We start from the raw sequence: 23,905 nt of genomic DNA, 5'->3' as shown, positions 1-23,905 counted from the left end.
CTTATTTTTCATTTCTATGTTTGCGGGCCTAGGGCTTGTATAATTCTCTTTCTGGAAGGGGGTCTTTCAATAGTACCTGTGTCTCCAAGCTTAGAGCTGTGTCTGCTCCACTGTAACTTACAAATGTGTGTTTTGTAGAGCCTAGATGTAGCTCTTGGAGAATGACTAGCACATACCATGTGTATGAAACACAATGGTGTCCTAAAATATATTAGTCATACTGAAAAATAAAGCCCTAATCAGTAAATATGAAAATATAACATTTCTATCTTTCTGTTTTCCCATTTCAGATATAGAAACGAATGTTAAGAAACTTGCTTATCGTTGGGGATTTAGCTCAGTGGTAGAGCACTTGCCTAGCAAGCGCAAGGCCCTGGGTTCGGTCCCCAGCTCCGAAAAAAGAAAAGAAAAGAAAAGAAAAGAAAAGAAAAGAAAAGAAAAGAAAAGAAAAGAAAAGAAACTTGCTCATCCCACTATTATATTCATTTTGCATGAACCATACTTGACCTCTCACTTGGTTAAACATCCTCTCACCTATGGAACTCATATAACTGCGGTGACACACTGACCTTTCTCCTGGTCTCTGTGAGATTGCTCAGACGATAAAGACACCTGCTGCCAAGTCTGATTATCTGAGTTTGTATCCCTGAATCCACACGATGGAAGGAGACAAGAGATTCCAGTAAGTGGTCCTTTGACCTCAATCCTCACACTGGGGCACACACACATCTCTTCATCTCCCCATCACACAGTAAAGAAAGATATTGTAGTAACATTTAAAGCTGTATATTTTTCTTTATAAAAATAAAACATAATGTGTGGCTAATCTACTCAGCTAACTTGATGCCTTAATATTACTGTGGAAAAGAGTATCCAAAAAAAGCATTAGTTGTTTGAGTTTCAGAGCATATTGAAAGCATGTCAGTTTTCTCGTATTTATGTGCACATGTAACTTACCCTTGTTTAATGAAGATTTCCTTTAAATAGTTTTTGAATATTTTTATCTATTGGTTCACTTTTATCACACCATAAATCGAAGTACTCCTTGCCTTATCTTTATTTTACATCATTGTGTTCTTGCTTGTACTTTTTAGCATGCTTCAATCACTTGATCCTCCCTACAGGGTCTGTAAACAATCACTTACATTCATGAAGCCACATAATGATCTAATATTTTATATTTACTACCCACTAGAATCTAAACCATAATCATCATCATTAACCAACTGCTCAAAGTCTGAACTAGTCCAGTGCAGACAATGAACCGTGAATAGCTGCCAGTCATGGGTGGTGGCCAGTAGCCAGATGAGCTCCACAAAAAGAAGGGCAAGACAGCTGTGAGCCAAGACGGGGAGGCATCTGTGTCTTTAGTTTGTACTCCTAAGGACTTGACACAGATTTAAGAATATTATCTACCCAAACTTTGTGTTAGTTAATTGTGAGAAAATATCAATCATTTGAGGTTGATTTATCTGTCCTAGGATAGTTGTAGTATGCCAAGAAATACACCAATCAAATGAGTTCTTACTTCTTAAATAAAGAAGGTACACCTCTTCATTGCTCAATGTATTTTTTGTTCCTCCTTTATTGAAAATAGTTTTAAAATTACATAATATATCCTAATTATATCCACTCCCTCTTCTTCCAGTATCTGCTCAACTCCCCTCTCATTTGGACTCATCACTAGGAAACAGCCTCTTAAGTGATGATAACAAAGACAAAGATAAAAGTAAAAATAAGACAAAACAAACAAAAGAAAAAAAACCTATGAAGAGATACAAGATCCAGATATACACTGAGAACTCACTCAATTGTATACCCAAGAAATCCCTAAAACTACTAAACTGGAAGTCATAATATGTAGAAAAAGGTCCTGTAAGGTCAAAGGAGAGAAGAAGACATATATAAATAAAATTAAATTTAAATTGAAGTGAGATTTTTTAAAGGAAAATCCCTGACATGGCATTGTAAATTTCCAAAGATGCCCTTGATTCCATTTTCTGTTGGTCATCTCCTTGTGGGATGCATATTTTGAGGATATGCCTAAGAGAAGGTTGGCTGGACCTTCAGGTAGATTGATTCCCATCTTTCTACGGTTTTCTTAGTGGCCGCATGAGTTTGCAGCCCCATCATCAATGAACAAATGTTTCCCTACCCCACAAGAACTGCTACTTATTTTATTGTATGTAGACATTTTCATGGCTGTAAGATAAAAACCCAAAGTAGTTTTTATTTGCATTTCACTGATAACTAAATATGTTTAACACTGAGATAATCATGCGGTTTTGGTCTTTCAGTTTGCTTTTAGGATAAATTACATTTATTAATTTATGTATAATGAATCATCTCTGCATTCCTGGGATGATGCAAACTTGGTCATGGTAAATAATCTTTTTGATATATTTTTAAACTTTGTTTTCAAGTACTTTATTGACAATTTTGGCATCTATGTTCACAAGGGAAATTGCTCTGTGATGCTCTTTCTTTGTGGAATCTTTATGTGATTTAGGTATTAAGGTAACTGTGGCTTTATAATATGAATTAAGTATCCATTGCTCAGTTTAAATTGTATTCATAAAGATATCTGCAATGTCCAGGATCACAAATGCCTGTGTGCTTTGCAATAGTGGTTTGTTTGTTGTTTAAGCTTTGGCTTAGAGGGTACTAGTTCTTGAAGAAAATCATTCATAGACATAACTAAAGAGGAAATAGTTTGGTAAAATCTGATGGGAAATAAAGATGCCCATCTTTATTCTTCTCTCTCTATTTCCATCTGCATCGTTCTTACTCAGTCAGTGGCATTTGGTTTTGAAACAGGATCTCTCCTCTTGTCCCTTCTATTTTCTTCCTCTTTCCCGACTCTTTTCTTCACTCTGTTCCATTTCTCTCTACTTTCCACTTTTGTCTTCTCCACCTTCTCCCTTTTTCTCCCAGTTCTCTTTTCTTTCCCTCCTTCCCCTCTCCTGCCATGTCCATTTTCTCTGCAGACTTAGATTGTCCAATCAATCCAAGTAGACTTTTCAAACATAAAACCAAGGCCTACTATGTTCCCAATTTAGCAATAGGGAAGTTTATGACTTGGTAAGACTGTAGTTGATCCATCCCGAACTCAGGTTGGCATTTCATTTTGTTAGAGAAAATTGAAAATAAGAACTTCTTCATTGTGGAGAGAAGGTGAGAGTCTCTTTGTATTGAAAGAAGTTTTAAGGTTGCCCCCCTAGACAAAAGTTTAGAGCAGAAAAAAGAAACTGGTCGGGCCCTGGAACTGCAATTATACCAGCTGGTTCGGCAACTCTCTCCCAGGAACTAACTGACCATAAAGTTAGATTAAAATCTTAAAAAACAATCTTGAGAAACAGGAAGCTACTCCCAGGAACTGGCTGGCCATAAAGTTAAACAATCTTGAGAAACAGGAATCTTCTCCTTGTGATTTTTTTCACTGGTATTATCGACATTTTCCAATGACACCCTCCCTACCCCCTTGGGCTGTTGTTTTTTTTCTTTAAATACCTCTTCTCTCAGCCACTCAGGATCGAACTCCTCTGCCTCTGTGTGGGATATGAGTCTCGACCCCAGTGCACTGGTTCCTATCAAAAAATCTCATGTTTTTACAGCAAGGATGGTCTTACGTGAGTTCTTGGGGGGCGTTGCGTCATCCCGAGCCTTGAGTAAGGCTCTCCCCACTCCTGGGGTCTTTCGGTATGGCACAGTAGACAACTGGTTAGATGACCTACTCTCAACCTGATGAGTTTTCAGTGTTAATACTGAGGTCTTTGGGCTGTCAGGCGGAGGTTTATTTTATATGGGAAGGTTTCTGTGAAAAAGTAGATGTTCCAAGCTAGTGGGAAAGCTGACTGGGTGAACAACAGAAAAAAGGGTGAATTTTAGCAATCAAGTAGCTGGGAAGACCCCCACATAGAGGTAGCAGTTTGGACGGCTTAAATCTCTCCTGTGTCAACAGAGAGAACACCAAGTCATGCTTATCAGTTTACCCAGATGTAGGATCGAAGAAAGAAGAAAGAGGCTGAGGTTTAAAAGCTGTCATTAGTCAACGATCAAAAAACAAAATTAAGCTATTTATTACACACTATTGAATTCTTTTTTCCAAAAGCATTAAAGTATAATTGTCACTATAAATCACAGCCAAAAGTTTAAAATAAACAGAAACAAATATATAGTGCAGTAGTCAAATTTGACTAATTATCAAACTGTGTTTCAGATAATAGGTTTTACAGAGACTTTCAACACAGCCAAATTGTGGACCATTATGGTTAGAAAATAATTCAAGAAAGCAGGTGTATTAAATCTGGAAATACTGCCCAGAAGAGTGTGTGTGTGTGTGTGTGTGTGTGTGTGTGTGTGTGTGTGTGTGTGTGTGTGTGTGCACATTTAGGCAGAATGCCCTTCTTAATTCCTGATGAAAAATATGTCCATTACTCTTTCTAGCTTTTCTTTTTTTCTTTGTTTTAAGATGAAATTATCTACAGTGGCCACACATAAAAACCAGCTTAAAATAAAGTTTAGGGTAGAGTTTATGACACAGTATGTGTAGAATGTTCCAATAGAGACAAAGAAAAATCCATCTTCACTTGTGAATGAGTAATTTATTTTTTTTCCTGACTGTCTTCTTTTCTCCACTCATTTCTCTGCACTGTCACTTGGAGGATCTCACAGATGGGTAGGAAGGCATAGATGTCCAAACATAAAGCAGCTTTCCCTGGGGTCAAAGAAAATCACTGCATAAATCAACATAGATGAGGACTTCTGAGGGCTGCCACACGGCAGCTTCTCAAGTCCCCTTTGTGTAATTTGCAGGGAGTTCAGCTTTGCTCCCTCACTACTTCCCACAGAAACGTTAGCGAACTTCAGACAGCAGCTTTCGCCTTTGAAACTTTGGGATATTTTTCTACCCACATCTTTGTATTTGAACCTTCAATGCCACAAGCAGCCTCATAAGCATGGATTGCCAGAGCCCGGGGACTGAATGCCCTCCCTTAGTCACATAGGAAAGAAATGTCTCCAGGTTGCCTTCTGTGCCCCACAATGAAAATTTGGAGAGGACTCCAAAGTCCCCCTCTTCTATCAAAAATTAGGCCCACAGGGCCTGGAACAATTTGTAAAACACAACAAAAAGAAGCAAGATAAAAATTCTCTGTACCCTCCGGCAGGGTTTTGTGCATTCAGACTGAACAGCAGCGGGCACTCCATTGTGTTATGGGGAGACTGAGCTACAAAGAGACTCTTTCCTCGAATATTTATTTACTTATTTATTTATCATAAGCAACCCTGCATTTCATGCACTAAGTTAAGAACTTTCATTTTCAAATATCCCACTTTTGTCTAGTTTAGCTTGGATGGCCAGTAAGTCCCTGGGATAAAAGGGGCCAACAGGGTTCCAGACGATGATGAGCTTGGAGTCCTGCTGATTTGAAAGGGCTCTGTTTCTGAATAGGAAGCTCTTACTTGGGAGTCCTGAAATATTACAAAATCTTTTTTCCTTCCTCGGAGAAGGAACAAAAATAGGAACGTTGACACATGTACGGTTATCGGCATTTTGCATTCATTAGTTAATCTTCATATAAAATTGCATGTGACATGATTTTAGTTTCAGTTTATAGGACGACATCCATGTAGTGTGAAAAATCACTTCAGAGATGACCATTTGGTGTTGGATAACCAGATTAGTGTGCTCCTCCCTAGAGAAGATAATTTCTTCATCTCGCAGCACTCCAAGGCTGTTGGCTGTTCTTTGTGTAAGCTCGAGGGCTTGTGGTCCTTCCCCCACAACTTTGGTACATCCTCTGCTGTTCAAGTTCAGCTCATGCTCTGGTAGTCGGGTTACACTTAGGAATATAAATGGAGTGATTATACTAGAAGCATAAAAGTAATCAGAAAAAACACAGTAAAAATGACACTATCATTAGATAATTATAAATAGTTTTATAGGTACAGTGAGAAATCTGAGGTATGCGGAGGTGCAGAAAGGAAGCTTTCTAAGAACATTTGTCCACATGATTTCTGACTTACCTTGGTCATCAATGAGGCTACTGGCAAAGAACTTCACTTGGGGAAATGAGAGATTTCCTTGTATTTGACAGAGTATAGAGCTATGTGTAAGCACACACACATACGTACATAAATGTACACGTAGAGCATCATGATACACATCTGTAGTATTTTTATATGTTTCACATTTATTTATTTTGTGTACTTGCATATATGAGGTTTCAAGAAGGCACATGAAGACCAAAGGACAATTTTCAGAGGAGTCAGTTCTTTGTTTCTAACATGTAGACTATAGACATCCAGATCAGGTTGTCAGACGTGACAATGGTCACATTTAACAGCTAAAACACACTACTGGCCCATATGTTTGCAATAGTTTTTGAAAGTAACCAACTAGTATGCATAAAAACAATTATAACTGTATCTGGGATGGTGGTGCATATGACAATCACGGAATTCACAGGGACGATCATAAGTTTGAAGTTAGCATGTGATGTCTTCTGAACTTCTGTGATTCAAAGCAAGCAGATAAGGAAAGAATGGAAGGAAAAAAGGAAAGAAGAAAAAGAAGGGAAGGAGAAAGCAAGGGAGGGACAGAGAGAGGACAGAATGAAGGGGGAAGGCAGAAATGAAGCAAGATAGAAAGAAGAAGAAATCATGTCAAAATATATAGTACACACTGATAGCATATCAGTCTACCAGCTTTCTATGCTATTATCTCTCTCGAACACTAAATATAATGCCTGTAGTTATTGATATTTTCACTTCACAAGAAACAGTTTAGCAGATGCAATTGCAAATCACATTAAGGTAGAAACTTTTATTTCCATATTTCTTAATTCCAGGCCACGACTATTGAGTAAAGAAAGTTTGACTTTAAGCAGGAATGACTTCCTGAGGGAGAATTCAAAGTTCTGAGTAGAAAATAGCTGTGTGAACAGAACCGGTGTGAAGAGATACAATTTGAATAATTAATACCAGCACCTGGAGGCAGAGGCAGGTGAAGTAAATCTCTGAGTTTGGGCCAGCCTGGTCTATAGAAGGAATTCTAGGACAATCAAGATATATGCAGAGAAGCCTGTCTTGAAATAAACCAACAGAAAATTCCAAGAAATTCAAATAATTGACTAAAGAAAGTATGGGAGGCATGAAGATAAAACCCTCATAGTTCATTTCCACTCAAGGAAGAAGATGTAATGATGTAATGACCAATAAAACATGGGAAGAACAAGGTATAGCCTGGTGTATTCTTGGAAGGTGACCAAAGAAAGATATAGAAATAGAGAAAAGAGGCCAATGAGGAGGAAGGAAAGTATCAAAGAAGAGGAAATCGGAAGGGGTAACTACCTATATTAATGAAGAGAATAGTGTTGATCACGATACATGCATAACAAATATTTGAAGGAGAAGGTGTGGTCCTTCTTGTTTGCTAACTTTTGTCCTTAATAATTTGTCTCAAATATTGAACTTCCTGCAAACAAACCATTTTTCCTATGTTAGGAATATCAGATAGCAGAGATAAAGATCAGGATTCAGAATAATGTGTAGCTAATGTTACCTGATGACTCTGTAATGAGAACAGCTCCTATACCCTCTCTTCACGGTACCAAGAGTAAGTGGTGGTAAAACAGCCCAGGTTTAGAAATGAAATGAGAAATCCATAGAGGAAATGTGGTAGCAACCCGGAAGTAATACCATGGTAACCATCACAGACATTCCCATGTGATGTAAAGGAAAATTCCATTCCAAAAGGCCACTAAAACTAACCTGCACACCACAATGCCTTTCACTGTGCTACATATCAGAAGTTCACGCCCTTCTTGGTTTCGGTTTCTCTCCACCATTCAACCAATTGTCTATATCTTAAAAAGCAAGCAGTTGTGGTTTAAAAGCAATTTGATGGATGTTATTATCATTGTCAAATGTCACAGTTATCTCAATAACAGCCTAAAGTGAGAACCAGTGCTATAATGAGAAGCAGAAGAGAGGGAGGAAGAGGGTGTGTTTCTGGGTTGATCGTATTTGCAATAAATATTTGGAAAACATGAAGCCATTAAAATCTCACAATTAAGAATGTCTGTGACATTATTTCCTTACAGGTTTCCTCATATTCCCCACGAATTTTACACCAATACTTCAACCCAAGACATGGATCAACTGGTGTGATCTCTTCCCTGCAGCCCTCAAGCCTGGATCTTATTCCTTTCCATGCATGGCGATTCTCCTCCTTTCCTAGGTCCCCTTACCCTTTGAATCCTAAAGTTCTGCCTCTGTTTCCCTGTCAGCCATTGGCTGCTGGCAATGTTATTTACCAATTAAAGCCAATTGGGAGAAGGGACCTTCCCTGTTTGACATACAGAATCTTCTGCAAGTTTGGGAACCCGATTAACATAATACAAGTCTTAAACCCAACCCACAACAGTATACTATCTCAGTTAATTCCATTAGTGCATTAGCCCATTGAAAGACTATATTTATTTGTATATCATGTCATTCTAGAAAGTCAAATCTTTATGGACAATTTCTTTTCACTTAGGCAAATCCAGAATGTTACATTTTATCAGATTCAATATATTTAGTCAGTTTCAATTCATGATGAATAAATGGTATTTTCTATTCCCTTCTTATAAATCTTCTCGTGATGAGTACTTTTATAATATGCCTGTCATCTTTAAAAATCCAGCTTTCTAAGAGCATAAAGGGAAGTGAGGCACTTATCTTTCAGGCACTTCGAAGTTGTTCTCTTTCCTTGTGCTGCAGGGCCAGAAGCGGTCCAGACTAATGGTTTTTCTGAGCAAGAAGTTGACCATTATGATCAGAGGTGAGAAATGAAATCAATATGGAGAGAAAGAAGCCTGCAGATGCCAAGATGTGCGCCAGTCTCCATGGTGATCTGCAAACTGGTCCTTTCTGTGGCTCTTGCAAGGCCTGCGCTGATCACTCTACACACTGAATTCATGGGCTTTTGTTTAAATCACTCAATGATCTCCACTGCCTGAGTATAGTCCTGTTTTGAGTTTCATGCGCCACTGATCCAAAAGTAAAATTAATAAATGAAAAGAAAGAACAGCCAAAGCCTCTTGTCTCTCATTCCATTTCTGGATTAAACTTGGGAACTTACAACAGAAACGGTCTTAAAATGGCGGAATACTCCGCATTGCTGGGCATCTTTGTCAAAGCCAAAAGGCTTTTCATTTGAGCCAATGGCTTGTTTGATATCAAAGCAAAGACCCCAGATATACACGAGGTTATAATCACCAGGTTGAGGGCTTTTCAGCAAACACCGTGCAGTGTGCTAACTGTGACGCACATTAGCCATGCCACTGGAGCAGAAAATCAATAAAACAGGGCTCCAAAAATAAAATACTCCTTTGGAATGTTGCACTGAACTAATTAGCAAGGACTCATTTAAAAGGACTTACCTGTCATTAAGGGAAAAGAGGTATTTATGAAAATTAGTTTCCAGACAAAATATTTTTTGAGATGGAGAGAAAAGATTAAAAATTGACTCACAAAATGACTTATTTTGATGATAAATAAAACAGAAGTCCATTGTGAAATGAGAGCCTTAGTCATTTTTTTCTGTCATGTTATCTGTCAAAATACAAAGCATAAACATGACAACTCATGAACAAATAGTAAGTCTACTGCTTTTGCTCTTTAAAAGTTTTTGTTAAAAATTGTGATTTTTAGACCATCTGTCAAACATGAAAGACACTGGTCTTGGTTACTAGCTTTCAAGTTTATTTGAAATAAATTTTTTTTAAAAAATTTCAAACTCTGTCAAGTGAAAAAAGTCATCCCAATTATCATATAATTTTCTTTATTATTAAAATTAACATCCAATCACAGAGAAACACACATGGTATGCACTCATTGATAAGTGGCTATTAGCCCAAATGCTTGAATTACCCTAGATGCACAGAACACATGAAACTCAAGACGGATGATCAAAATGTGAATGCTTCACTCCTTCTTTAAAAGGAGAACAAGAATACCCTTAGGAGGGGATAGGGAGACAATGTTTAGAACAGAGACTGAAGGAACACCCATTCAGAGCCTGCCCCACATGTGGCCCATACATATACAGCCACCCAATTAGACAAGATGGATGAAGCAAAGAAGTGCAGGCTGACAGGAGCCGGATGTAGACCTCTCCTGAGAGACACAGCCAGAATACAGCAAACACAGAGGCGAATGCCAGCAGCAAGCCACTGAACTGAGAATAGGACCCCCGTTGAAGGAATCAGAGAAAGAACTGGAAGAGCTTGAAGGGGCTTGAGACCCCTTATGAACAACAATGCTAAGCAATCAGAGCTTCCAAGGACTAAGCCACTACCTAAAGACTATACATGGACTGACCCTGGACTCTGACCTCATAGGTAGCAATGAATATCCTAGTAAGAGCACCAGTGGAAGGGGAAGCCCTGGGTCCTGCTAAGACTGAACGTGATTGTTGGGGGGAGGGCGGCAGTGGGGGGAGGATGGGGAGGGGAACATCCATAATGAAGGGGAGGGGGAAGGATTAGGAAACCGGGAAAGGGAATAACACTCGAAATGTAAATAAGAAATAGTCAAGTTAAAAAAATAAAATTAAATTAAAAAAATTAATATCATAAATATATAATTTTCTCACAGAGCAAGAAACTTAAAATACACATGGATATACACCACATAGGCATGCATGCATAGATAAGCTTTTATGTTTCATAGTTAATAAGTGACCTGGATTCAACATTTCATTCTGTTTTAAGTAAATTGAGGTCATGAAAACATTTTTAACTTAGTTTATTTTTCAATCAATTTCAGAAAATATGGAACTTACATAGGGTTTATGAATAATAGACAGGTACAAGATAAAACTTGAGGACCACAGATGAGAAAGTTTACATTGTTATAGTTAATATTTTGGTTTTAAACTGCTTGGGTGGTCAAAAATCTGGGACAAAATAGGCCAGGGACCTAAGAGAAAACCGAATTAGCATGCTTCTGAGGGAATGCAGCAATACGTGATTCCTGGTGACTTCCTGCTCTATGCATCAGTGGCTTGCTCAGCATTGGAGGTTTGCCTTTAGTTGTTGGAAGCTCAGACAGAGATTTGCAATTGACCTGTGTTCAGAGAGTGAGAAACTTCAGAGTAGTCAACGCTAGCAGGGAGGTTTCTGTCAAGTCCCCCCTCAAGACTCAGCCCACTTTGGAAAAAGGCAGAAATATTGTAAGATCCGTGGTATGGAAGCTAACAGGGAAACCACGCCTTCCACACACAACAGTACAGACACACATATGACCTCCTGAAACTATGGCAGCATTCACGGAGCCTGCACAGGTTGAAGCCAGAGGTGGTCCCACCGCTGAAGTGGGCATAGGCCCTGAACCCCTAATGAAAAAGCTATCGACGATAGACAACCATTCACAAAGGAGAAATTAATTTTCCTTAGTCGAGTCGTGGAGTCTTACTGGGTGTACAGATCACACTTAAAAGTAGGCCTCACACCTAACAGTGAATGGCCAATACAGAATGAACTTGATTGTGTTTTTGGATATGTTTTATTTTTGCATGATGCTTTGACTGGAATTTTTCTTTTCTGAATTTTTGTTACATATTTTGGTTTCCAACATGAGTCATTTATGGGGTTTCTGAGTGTCTGCTTCTCACACTCTTTCTCTTTCACACACCAACTTTGTTTCCTTGTGTATTTCATTCTATTCTTGTTGTTTAGTTGTTTGTTTGTTTTTCTAAAGAAAGCTAGAAGTAAGGTGGGAGCTGGTGGGGTGGGTAAGAAGAGAGGATCTGAAAGGAGATAGGGGGTGGAAAGCCCTTATATATAGAATGAAAAACAACTGTCTTAAATAAAAAATAGTTTGATTTACAGCTGAACTTATCACCTTTTCTTCAAATCATAGCAATGCTCTCACTGCTTAGAATTTTCAAGTTTTCAAAATAAAGCCACACGTGAATACATATGCAAATCTATTTGCTCAAGGAAAGAGTGTTCAGTTTTGTTGCGGTCCCTTTCAACTGCCTGGGTTGAGAGACGCTGGTAAACAGTGGGTACTCTGGATGTTTCAGAGGGAAAGAGCATTCACAAGCTTGTGTGGGGTTCAGTGGTGGGGAGATGAGGACAACTTCAATTGTAAACAGCATATTCCAGGTGGCAGAGGAGCAGAATGTGAAGGAAGAGGGGAGCATCCATGCCCACATACTTGAGTCTTACCAAAGATCTATGTTCAACCACCTCACGACTTGAGATTGGCATGGACTTGCACCACCCTTATCCAGGGCAGGGAGGAAGCTTTATCTTTGTACTGGAACTGAAGAGCTAAGTCTGTCATGTACTGAGACTTTTAGGATTTTAAAGTACTTAGCTAACAGTTTCCCTGACTCGCTAGCCTAAATATTCCCATTGTGAAACTATTCAGTCTCTGACATTATAGGCTGACCTTAAAAATTCCCTGTCATAGCAACCTATATGTTATGTTGTTCCTGTTTCTCTAGAGAAAGCTAATTTGAAAAACCATATTATTTTTATAATCAGTTATTCAACACCTTTGGTAATCCATAAAACATTAATTTATGAAAAAAATGAAAATCCTTTGTATTTCCTTGCATCTGCTTACCTACTTTCCCACTTTTTCTGATGACATATTAATACTTTTCTTTATGAATAGGATTGTGGTCTGATTTATTATTCTACGCATGTGATGTATGAATTATTAACATCAACACTTGTAGACTTAGAATTTTCAAAATCTACTTTAATAAGGGTTTCAAACACACTGAACCCCTCTCTAGCCCACAGTACCAAGGTAGGGGAGAAAATATTGTAAATAGGACAAGAGGATGTGAACCTGTTTAGAATTAGTTCTTTGGGGAGAATCCAATTTCTGTTATCAGATTCCAGCAGTCCAGCTCAGTCCTGTCAGGCTACCAAACAGTAGTCAATAGTGGTGGCACAATCCAGCAGAAACCACTAGGCCTCTGCCCAGTAGGGAAGAGTTAGCACAAATTCCAGGACAAGCTTGGACTCCAGGAAACGTTCTCTGCTGAGCCTCTCTCAGGGAAGAGAAGAAGAACAAAGCCTTGACATCAGTGAAGTGTTGCGCAGACACTTATGCAAGCATCCCATCACTGTCTCTTGAGTCCTACTCATACTCTCCACACATCACGTGAATCTGCCTTAGCAAAACACCACATGAAACGGCATCACACGACACCACCAGAAACTTCCACTTCAAACACTCCCACACTCAGTATCTCCCACGCGAACTCCACATAGATGTACACACGAGCAATACTTTACCCCGCTACCAGAGACTCAGCAGAGCTTGCACACCCTAATGCTAAGGGAAGAAGTGACACAATTCCAGGACAGTCAGAATCAAGGTTTTTCGAGAGGAGAATCAATTGAAACACAGAGAACAGGAAACAGAGGTGAATTAGGGGTGGGTACGCAGGGCAGGGTATGTAACGCAGAACAGTGCAGATCACTGTGCAAACTTACAGATTCTGGCTCAGTTTCTAATAAAGTAATTCTGACATCAACGTTAGGGAGCAAGAGCTGCTTAACAGCTATCACACCTGAGCAACTGGCGGAAAATTTTATTCACTGTTCATAATTATTTAGCTCAACAAATAGGTGGGGAAATAGAGTACATTAAACACATCTACTCTGAATTTACAGTGTACATATGCATGAACACTGCTCAAAGACATGTAGGCCCGTGGATGAATGGCCAACTTTGTCTTTGATGCCTTTTAAATGTATAATTAACCCCCACAATAAGGACTCTCGATTTCTTTGTATCTAGGATGGGAAGGCTTTTGAGAATTTTTATAAAAGACATATTAAAAGTAGCCACGAGGTTTATGGGTCCCGAAAGATAATTTACTATAGATGTAAGAAAGAAGACTTCCAGTACAGAGTATTTGACACTCATGGTCTATATCAGTTCAAGTGAGTTCTCACAGGCCAGTAGCTCACCATTCTCTGTAACTGTCACTCCAGAAGATCTGAAGCCCAGTTCTGGCCTCCGCCAGTAGTGGTAGCCATATACACATACACAGGCGTACATCAACACAAATAAAATGAGTCTCTAAAATGAATTTGCTTTCTAATTTAACTCAACACCGTGAGGCAAAGGGTCAGGATGAACGGTACAGAGAAAAGTACGCTGTTGTAAGGAGGGGCAGTGAATCTATAGAGGATAAGTTGTGTTAGTTAAATGGCTTCAAAATGAACTGATGCAAGTGAAAACCTGTGAACACTATTTTTTTTATTTTTATTGGTTATTTTATTTATTTACATTTCAAATGCCATTCCCCCTTCCTAGTTTCCTCTCTGCGAACTCCCTATCGCCTCCCCCTGCCGCTATGAGCCTGCTACCCCGCCTGCCCACCCACTCCTGCCTCAGCGCCCTAGCATTCCTCTACCCTGGGTCATTGAGTCTCCACAGCACTGAGGGACTCCTCTCCCAGTAATGCCCGATAAGGCCATCCTCTGCTGCATATCCAGCTAGAGCCATGGGTCCCCGCAATCTGTACTCTTTGTTGGTGGTTTAGTCCCTGGGAGGTCTGAGGAGTCTGGCTCATTGATACTGTTATTCTTTTTCTTTTTCTTTCTTTTTTTTTTTTTCTTTTTGAGCTGAGGACCGAACCCAGGGCCTTGAGCTTGCTAGGCAAGCGCTCTACCACTGAGCTAAATCCCCAACCCTACTGTTATTCTTCTTATGGGGTTGCAACCCGCTCCAACTCCTATAGTCCTTCCCCTAACTCCTGCATTGGGGTCCCTGTGCTCAGTCTGATTCTTGACTGTGAGCATCTGCCTCTGTATTCGTCAGGCTCTGGCAGAGCATCTTATGGAACATCTACCAGGCTCCTGTCAGCTAGCACTTCTTGGCATCAGCAGTAGTATCTGGGTTTGGTGTATGCAGATGTGATGGATTCCTAGGTGGGGCAGTCTATTGATGGCCTTTCCATTGGTCTCTGCTCCATTTTGACCCTATATTACCTTTGGACCGGAGGAATTCTGATTAATATTTTTGAAGTGGGTGGATGGCCTCATCCATCAACGGCCGTGCCTATCCACTGGTTATGGTCTCTATGGGTTCTATCTCCCATTTGTTGGGTATTTTAGCTAATGTCCTGCCTGTTGGGTCTTGAGAACCTCTTGGGTCCCTGGCATCTGGGACTTTCTAGTGGCTACCACCAGTTCCCTTTCCCGACTGCTACATGCCTCCTTTCAAAATACTGATCATCTGTACTTCTCCCCATCTCCTCCTGTGTCTGAGCTGGACCCCTTTTTTCCTTCCCCTTCCTCTCTTCCTCTTCTTCCCAGGATTATTTTCTTCCCCGTTCTGAGTAGGACTGTAGCACCCACATTTTGGTGCGATCTTCTTTCTTCTTTGGTTTTATACGGTCTGTGAGTTGTATCGTGGTTATTTTAAGCTTTTGGAGGGGGGGTTAATATCCACTTACCAGTGAGTGCATACCATGTGTGTTCTTTTGTGACTGGGCTACCTCACTGAGCATGATAATTTCCATCCTTTTGCCTGCAAATTTCTTGAAGTCAGTGTTTTTAATAGCTGAATAGTACTCTATTGTTTAAATGCACCATATTTTCTGTGTCCAGTCCTCTGTTGAGGGACATCTAGCTTGATTCCAGCTTCTGGCTGCTACAAACAAGGCTGCTATGAACAGAGTGGAGCATGCCACTGTGTGATATAGGGTTTTATACAGGTTTTTTTTCAAATTAGTCTAAAATTATTTAGAACTTTTACGAGTCAGTTTCTACTAAAATTGAATAAAGATTGACTACAATTAATAATATTTGCATTTAGGAGAAATGACAGTGCAAAACTGTGCCCGATTTAATATTTTATGAATCAGAAATACACAAGATTGCAGATCACATTAATTTGGGGGTGATTATAATCCTTTAGGAAATAAATAAATCTGCTTGCAAATTGAACTTTCTTGAGAGCTTGTTTTCTTAGATAACAGTTTTACCCTGCCAAGCTGTGGCCAAATAAATGTGGACAGAGAAAACTTTAGAGCAAAGGACCTCAGAAGACTGGTTAAAACCTGGAACTTGTCAGACTCATGTATGGAGCATCCACTTGTGGTAATGAATCATTTGTGTCAATATGTTCTCATATAACATATAGTAAACTGCATATCTATACGTTTTATTATTGTTGTAAAGCAAGTGTGGAAATGACCAGTTTCTCTTGTGCAAAGCACATCTAGAGAATTCTGAGCAGGCTATTCTATACATGTTTATTTTCCCCTAATTTAATATATGTGGTCCAAAATGCTGCTCATTCTGGAGGGGAATGTAAGTTCAGTGGACTTGTGTGACTTTAGTGACAAAAGTTAACTTGTGAGAAATCAATTCTCCCAATTTCCACTCCATGCTGTTCAAACCCCTCCACTCAGTTTCTGAGTCTTGTTTTCAGTTTCTTCTAAGAAATTGTCTTTTGCATAAAACTTATGGTGGACAAAATATTATGTTCTCTCCACCTCAATTAATTTTAAAAATACATATGTGATTTATAAACCAATTCATCATATTCTAAGCCATATCTTCAAAATATTGTTAACTGAGATATCAAAAATGTCATTGCTGAATTCCTACCTTACACCATATTTTTCTTCAGAAAAATACATTCTAATGCTTTTGTCATAAGTTTTCTTTGCATTCATTTTATATTCATAACCAGCAGTAAACAACAACAGCACTAAGCCACTTATATATTGGAAATGTTTCAATGTATTGCACTAGTTATATTTGTAAATCTCTGTTTTCTTGTATGATTTCCCTTCTTAACACTGATGATTTTTGTAGACCAATAAAGTCACATCAAAAATGTTCAAATATGAGCTTACCACGAACAACACCATAGTCAAACCAAAGTCAGTGAGGACATGTCAATAGGCCTCAATGTTAGACAAAAGTACTCTAGGTAACTGAGAAAAGATGGGATCCAGAGAGATGGGCTTCTCCAGGGAAGAATGCATGAACTGCTTGTCCCATACCAAGTGATTAGCCATGAGAACATACATATGTGTAACATTATATGAACAGAGCAAACTATATTTAGGATTACATGTATAAATGCAAACGCACACACACACATGATAAAACAAGTAGAGTAAAAGAGGCAGTAAATTTGAAGATAGCAGGGAAAGGTATATTGGACAGACTGGAGGGAAAAAATCAATTATATTATAATCTAAAAAATAAATATTTTCCATTGTTAAAAGAAAAACCAAGTCATGAATTAGTTGATATTGTCTAGTTAGTTGATAATAGTTCTTCCTAGCCCCTTCAGCTCCTTCAGTCCTTCCCCTAACTCTTCCATTGGGCTCCCTAGTCTCAGTCCGATGGTTGACTGTAAGTATCTGCATCTGTCTTAGTCACGTGCTGGCAGAGACTCTCAGGGGACAGCCATACCAGGTTCTTATTAGCAAGTGCTTCTTGGTATCAGTGATAGTGTAGGGCTTTGGTGTCTGCAGATGGGATGGGTCCCTAGGTGGGGTGGTCTCTGGATGGCCTTTCCTTCAGTCTCTGTTTCACTTGTTGTTCTTTTATTGTTGTTGTTGTTGTTGTTGTTGTTGTTAGCCAGAAACCATTCTCTGTTAAAAATTTTGAGAAGGTGGGTGGCCCCATCCCCCAACTTGGGTGAGGGCCTATCTACTGGAGATGATCTCTACAGGTTCTATTTTGCCTTTTTTTGGGTATTTCAGGTAATGTGATCCCTGTTGGGTCCTGGGAGCTTCTTGCTTCCTATTTCTAGAAGCTTCTAGTGGCTACTCCCAGTTATATGCCGTTCCTGACCCTCTGAACTTCTTTCCTATCCCTTTCCATATCTGATCTGCCCCTCTTTTCTCCCCTGCCAGGTTTTTCCCTCCCTCTACCTCCTGTGAATATTTTGTTCCCCATTCTATGTAGGATTGAAGCACCTATACCTTGGTCTCCCTTCTTAAGCTTCATACGGTTGGTGAATTGTGTTGTGGGTATTCTGAGCTTTAAGGCTAATATCCCCTGATCAGTGACTATATACCACGTGTGTTCTTTTGTGTCTGGGTCACCTCACTCAGAATGATATTTTCTAGTTCCAGTCATTTGCCTGTGAATTGGTAGGTGCTTCTCCTAATTGCTAAAGTGCTATGTACCATAGTGGAAAGGAATCTTTGTGGTTTATTTCCCTTCATTATTCAAACAATGTATTTAAATTGCCAGATCAAAAAAGCTGAATTATATATAATCTCTCTCCACTTGTTTTCTGAAGTCCTGAATTTAGAAAAATTCATAAAACTCATGAGGCCTCTTTCCGTACCTGGGGAATAACTAAAGTTATAAAATACAACTTTTGTATACTTTTCTTTCCTTTCTTTAATTATGATTCAATGATGTGTGTGTGTGTGCGCGTGTGTGTGCGTGCATGCGTGTGTGTCCGTGGTGCACATGCAGGCACTACCCTGAGTGTGCATGAGGGAGCCAGATGGCTGCTATCCCCCTCTATTGTTCTCCATCTTAGTTTTTGGAAATAAGATCTTCCTTATTCTCTGGGAGCCACATGAATACACTCTCCCAACAATGGGATCTCAGGAATGTGCTCACAACCTGGTTGTTTGCTTGTTTCTTTGTTTCTTTGTTTTTGCAGAGTGTTGGACATTGAACACAGACTATCATGTTTGGTCATTCAGCTCTTTACTTTCTGAGACATCTTCCCATTTGTTGTTTCTAATATGTTCTGAGGAAATGGCTTGGTCATTGTTTTTAAAGCACTAATATTTTTCTTATAACTTGATTTCTGAATATGTTACTTCTAGTAACAAATATTTCAAAAGAAATTTTATATCCTTTATTAGTATTTTTCCGTATCTAAGGCAATCTAATTCAATTTACTTGTAAAAACATATAAATAATGAGTCCTTTTACTTATGTAGTAGTCTGAAAGTTCAAACTGGCCTGTAATCTAATTAAAGAAAGCAAACCAAATGTCACTTGTAAAAAACCAGACAATGAAAAATAGGAGTGTGCTTTCAAGATTGGGAGATTAAACTTCATAGAATTGTTTTGTTTAGTTTCCATAAAGCCATTAACTTCTGGAATGCTAACTTCATTACCATAATTATTTTACTATAAATGGACTCTAATAAATTAGGTTGTTGGAGCTATCCATATCTTCATCGTATAGAAATGCCATCTGCCTAAAAACAGGTAAAAATTAGGTCAGTAGGGCAGATGTCATAGACATCATAAATTGAGATGAAGGGATTATTCTAACCTTGACTTGCTCAGGCTGGCTGGCCTCAGAGATCTTGGCTTGCTCAGCGATCTGTCCCTTTGTGTCTCCCTAGTGCTGAGGTTAAAGGTGTGCCACCACTACCCAGTTCAGCTGTTTATTTTATCCATTCATAAACAAAACACATGCCCTATGCATTTAAGTGGGTTTGACTGCGTTTCTAGGGGTAGAGATGTCTTACTCAGTGTTCTATTGCTGTGAAGAGACACCATGACCATACCAACTCATAAAATGAAGCAGTTAATTGGAGTTTGCTTACAGTTTCAGAAGTTTATTCCTGTAACATCACACAGTGTGAAGCATGGTGACTTACAGGCAGACACGACACTAGAGACGTAGCTGAGATTTCAAAATCCAGAATCATAGGCAGCAGGAAGAAGAAAGAGAAACCGGGCCTGGCTCGAGCTTTTGAAACCTCAAAGCTCATTCCCAGTGACATATTTCCTTCAACAAACCCACACATACTCGAACAAGACCATACCTTCTAATCCTTCTCAAGGAATGACACTTCCTGATGTCTAAGCACTCAAATATTTTGGACTACTGGGACACTCTTCTTCAAAGCCATAGGAGCCATATTCAGCTATATAATGGAAGGAGGGTGTGTGTCCAGATACCTTAGATCTTTCTGAGGAGAAAAGAGATCCTGACACATTACCAAAGGACCAGCATTTCCATGAGATCCATACAGGGAAAAAATTAAAGCTGTCACACTTTGAAAAGTGTCAGTTTTACTTAGTCTGACTTTAATTAGAATTAAATACACCACCAAACTAGATGATATATTCAAACACGTGACATTCACTATCATAGGGAAGACTCCGCATGGTCACAGATAAAGGTCTGGTGATTATTATATATGCTCCTTATAGCATGGGAAAAATATCCTATTCAGCTTTTGTTTCTTTGTTTTTATTTTTGTGAATTTAGACTAGAAGTCCAAGTACATACACATTCTAAAATTTGACATCAATTGACTCATTTTAACAGTGTTACTTGACTGTGCAGGTTAAAAATATTAGACATCCCATATCCTTTTGAACCTTGCAGAACATGCTTAACACATTAGCAAACATCTTTGTCTCTATCTGAACAATGTATCTGAAGGCTGTCCAAGAAAAAACTCTTAGGTAAATCTCCATGAGTGTGGCTGGATTTAGCATCAGTTGAACTTTGTGTGCCATAAGTTCTGTGTTGAGTTGAAAGGGCTAATGGGATGGGTGGGGTAGGGATATTCTCATGGAGACAGGGCGGGATGTGGAACACTCGGAGGGTAGACCAGGAGGGGAATACAATCTGGAGTGTAAAAATAAATAAATACATGAAATGTAAAGATTTTGCTTTGCCACTCGTAGACTATTTATTTCTGATTCATTAAGTATGTCATTTTCACTTTGAGAATCTCAATCATTTCCTAATTATTATTAAATAAAAAGTAGTAATCTTCTACATGGCCTCTGGAACCCTCCATGGGGCCTCTGGTTCTACTCATTTCCTGTGCTTTCAGAGCTTTCTGGTCATCACACGTTTCTTTCTTTATTTTTCTTTGTTTTTTTATATTTTTCTCTGTATGACTACAGTTTCCTTATCATCATTAACACTATTACATTGTTCAGGCTTATATAGCGAAATATTTTTCCATAGATTTTGATCCTGTTTTTCCAATTCATTTTCCAATTCATCTCAGATTCTTCTTACGTCTCTACTGTCCCAACTTTAGGTTCTTTCTCTCTTTAAAACAAACAAAGAAGCAAACAAAAGTGAAAAAGTATGGATTTGTTTGCTTTTAGGGATGAGGGAGTAAGGACAACTTTCCTGGCTAGAACTAAGAATAGCCTGTGGGAAGTCTGGGGACCAGGGAGTGCTAAGTGAAGGGGTAGAAGTCCTACAGAAGGGACCTGTTGGTGGTAGCAGGTCCTGGTATAAATTCTTCATTCCATAAAGGTTAACCCTGACATAGATTTCCTTGTTGCATGTACAAAACTATGGCTTAACTACAGAACTGTGCTGAGTTTTAATGTTTTCCATTTATACTCACCTAAAATTTATTATTTCTTTTGTGACTTAAAATATATATACTTGATTCAACTTACAAGATATAATTTGGGGAGTTACCCAGGGAGCTACAATCAGAGTTGACTTGCATTTATGAGGAAATTACTCTTAGTTTGAAATAGAAGTAAAGCAGATAATTATTCTAGATTGAGTCAATTTTAAAAGTTTTATGGTTACTTTTAACTTATGATATGCCTATTCATTCACACTTACATAGTCTGCATCAAACACTTTTGATTATTCCTGTGGATACATATGCAAGTGAAGGCCAGAGGTCAACCTTAGTTCTCCCTACTTAGTATCTGTGAAACAGAGTCTGTCACTGGACTGGAGTTAGCTGATGAATCTAGGTTGCTACTCAAGGAACTTCAGAGATCCTCTTATCTCTGCTCCTCTATGCTGATATAACAATCATACTATACTGCAACATTTCTTATATCTGTCTTCCATATGTAAGAACATCATTTTCTCATGGTTAAGTTGCAACTGTTTTGTTGATGGATCTATTCTCTACACTCAAGGGAATAAAAAGGTGTAGGCACAAGGATTTTGTACACTGTGCTATTCAAATGCTGATTTCTCTGCCTTCCTATCTTGTTTCAGTCTGGACACGACTTTGTTATGTTTGTTCTTAGCATCTTCTGTCTTAAGATCCTATAAGCACTGTTCCTCACTCACTCTCTTCCTTGCCAATAAAAACAGTGAGCCAATACAAAGTTTTAGAGAGAATATGTGGGACTTTTGATTCTAGGAGGGATGAAGAAAGAGAAGTGAAGGAGGGAGCCATGAGGGAAATGCAGAAAACATCAGAAGAAGAGAGCTGAATCAAGAAAAGACAAAATAAAAGCATCAAGTAAGATGGAAATATTGTCTGGGAGGAAGCTTGACTAGCTGAAACATTTAGAATGAAGTATTAATTGTTCAGTACTTGACTGAGGCATTTTAATAAATCTTAGTCATCTTTGTGTGGTCATTGGAGAATTAACTGGTTAAAAAATGCAGTCACATATTAATTCAATGCTTCTACTTACATTAAAAATAATTTATTTTACAAATGGTGCCTAATATGGGGTGCCAATTTATTGTGCTCCATATTATTCTAGAGGTTGCTACACTACCTCATTGCCTTTAAGTATCTTTTAGGTGTTTCCGCCTTACCTCACATCATTTAGTTCTCCCCCAAAATAGACATAGAAATTTAAAGTTTTATAATATGCTTAAAAGCAGCTGGAATGATATCAATCCTCTAATGTGATTTTGTCTATTTCCCTGCAGTGATCCCTGAAATCTCACTTGCCAGTTCTGCCTGGGCGTTCTTATTCCATCAGGTCAGCCTTCATGGTCCTGTGCTTATAGGTCAGACTGTCATATAGGAAGCTCTTTCTTTTTTCCCTCATGGTTCCCTTGGCTGATATGCCAAGCCCAGAAACTGAAGCTCCACCTACTTCTCTTCTGTCTAACTACAGGATGTCTAGCCTTTTTTATTAACCATTCAGTGATAACTTGTGGGTCAAGGTTTACACAACAGAATCTGGAGTACATGAGGATCTCATTAAGAGCAATCAGAGCTTGGGGGTCAGTGTTTAGCATCTGAATACATAACAGTACCAGACAAACCTACCAAAGGGGGGAACTGGCATAATAATATTGTGTCCTCAAAAAATAAAAGAAGTAGTATTTTCAAAATAGAGTTATGTCTCTCCTATCTCGCATATAATTATGAGAGTTGGTAGGTAAAGCGTGGACAGAGACTTGCTGAGGTAAGCTATTTAGTTATGTTGCCAGTAGCTATAACTAAGCCAGCAACACTGTCAATGAACAACTTGGTGAAAAAGATTGTCTTGAAAAAAGATTCATAAGACATTTTGGCCACGGGCCAAAGATAAGGAGGAAAAAATTAAGTAAAAATTGAACACTTAATAAAAAGGGTTTCTTATATGATGAGATGAGTTACAAGAGACACAGTTGCAGGCTACGTTTATAACAATCACAGGTTCCTAATTCATAGTGACAGGACCTATGTAATGCAGCTTCTGTAATGCAGCTGGACATTAACTCTTGTTTCTTTACTTCCCTATTGATTGGGGATATTACATTTTATGACACACCACATGCTTATATATATTTGACCAAGGACACTCAGGCAGTCTTAGCTCTACAACTGGAGTCAATAAGTCAGTGGGCCCTGCCGGGAACCTCTCAATGATACATTTAATACCTCAGTCCTTTTCCTCACATTTTTGAACATGAACCCAATTAGGAGACCCTTTTTCCTTAACACCGAAGGACCCAACTTGTTCTGCTGCCTAGATCCTGTCTATGTGCTCCTGGCAATTCTTTAACATGTTAACAGTACAAAAAATAGAATTCTCTCCTTTCAGAGGTGTTAGGAGAATTAATTATGTTTATGAAGTACCTCAGATCCTTGCATGAGAAGGCCCTGAAGAATTCTCTCCTTTGAAGGTGGTATCATTACATCATCTAGTCTGGAGGCAAAGGGAAGCTAAAAATAGACTCGCTATATAGTAACCCC

General features: G+C 38.8%; 1 long non-coding RNA gene across 2 annotated transcripts in view; it reads right to left on the bottom strand.

Annotated features, from left to right (window-relative positions):
- LOC134483003 (uncharacterized) overlaps positions 1–7,687 on the bottom strand; it is a 33,294-nt gene extending 25,607 nt beyond the window's left edge. The window contains exons 1-2 of one of the 2 annotated variants that reach the window (XR_010059791.1): positions 7,565–7,682; positions 4,585–5,843 (exon numbers count right to left, since the gene is read on the bottom strand). This is a non-coding gene — a long non-coding RNA (uncharacterized LOC134483003). Of the gene's footprint in view, positions 1–4,584; positions 5,844–7,564 lie in introns of those variants that run through there. The other variant, XR_010059790.1, reaches the window with a different exon arrangement.
- Positions 7,688–23,905: the final 16,218 nt, after the last annotated feature.

This window comes from Rattus norvegicus, chromosome 18, assembly GCF_036323735.1.
Source record: "Rattus norvegicus strain BN/NHsdMcwi chromosome 18, GRCr8, whole genome shotgun sequence".
Lineage (NCBI taxonomy): Eukaryota > Metazoa > Chordata > Mammalia > Rodentia > Muridae > Rattus > Rattus norvegicus.
The sequence above is the reverse complement of the archived record's forward strand: the minus strand, read 5'-3'. Positions and strand labels throughout refer to the sequence as shown.